The following is a 1,322-nucleotide window of genomic DNA, read 5'->3' as shown; positions in this document are numbered from 1 at the left end:
CACCGACAGTAACAAGATCTCCAACTGTCTCCTCCAAAAAGAAAATTCTTGATCCCCCAATGTTACGCATCCTCTCTTCCCAAAGTGTCTTTCCCCCGCTATAACTAATTTTTTTATCTCCGCTCGCTTTTTATTCTCCTCCACATGCCAAGCTCCGCAAATTTATCTCTCGAGGGGGGGAAAAAAAAAACAACAAACCCCAAACCAGCCAACAACCACCAAAAAAAACCCCCAACCCCACCAAAACAACCCCCTTCCCAGCACAGAGCTCTGAGTAGAAATACAGACAGCACCCACCCCCCTAAAAAATCACATTTATTGGGGAAATAACCACAAAGATACCGACCCCCATCGCAAATCGATCTGAGCATCACCACCTTCACCGCTCGCACCTAATGCCGGGGGCGGTTTCCTATATATGTGTGTATATATATATATTTTATATATATACATATTTATATATATAAAAAATATTTCCGGTGGCTTTGGTTAATTCGTTCCCCAAACCGAAATTCCTTCACATGACAAGTTGGGAAATCGCTTCTTTCTAATCATTTCTGTGTAGTTACAGGTTTTTCCAGGCTTTTACAACACGGCGGATTTGGCAAAATAAAACCCACCCCCACGTTCCCGCTCTGTATTTACATCTGATTTAATGTATTTATGGATATCTGATGGTAACGCGTTTTTATAGCGGCGGAGATAAGCGCCCACGCGCGGGGCCGATCGTATCAAAGGGGTTTACGGTCGGGTATGGAATTGCGAAAGGCGTACGCGTTCGAATAAAATGGGAATTCCGCTGGCTGCACAGATTGGATTCGCGTCCTTCATCCGCGAATAGGCTGGGACTCAACACCTCGGATTCAAACGCCCCTATAAATAAATTAAAACAGCATTTGGGAGAGCGGAATTCCCATGTATTAAAAAAAAAAAATAAAAATAAAATCATTCTGTAGGAGCCTGATTTATTTTGTCGACTACATCTGGCGAAGGAATCCATTCTTTCCTGCGAGTCCATGGCAATAACACGTGGCGATTTTCCTATAATCCCTGATGTTACAGATACGAGCAGCAATTTATTTCCTCTGGTTTGATAAAAAAAAAAAAAAACACAACCCAAACCCACACCACCCCAAACATCTCGGCGGATATAAATCATTCCGTTATCCCGCCTCGACATCCTAAAAATGTTTCTCGGCATCGCGAGTGTCTGAAGGAGCACGATACGCCAAGGTGAAGGAGAAAATCAATATATTTTCGAGTTGTTTTGGGGGGTTCCAGGCCTGGCAGAAGGAGGTTTAACGGGGAGCCGGGGCTCGGAG

The sequence above is a fragment of the Egretta garzetta genome, unplaced genomic scaffold, assembly GCF_000687185.1.
Source record: "Egretta garzetta isolate BGI_Z169 unplaced genomic scaffold, ASM68718v1 scaffold225, whole genome shotgun sequence".
NCBI classification, from domain to species: Eukaryota; Metazoa; Chordata; class Aves; order Pelecaniformes; family Ardeidae; genus Egretta; species Egretta garzetta.
The sequence above is the reverse complement of the archived record's forward strand: the minus strand, read 5'-3'. Positions refer to the sequence as shown.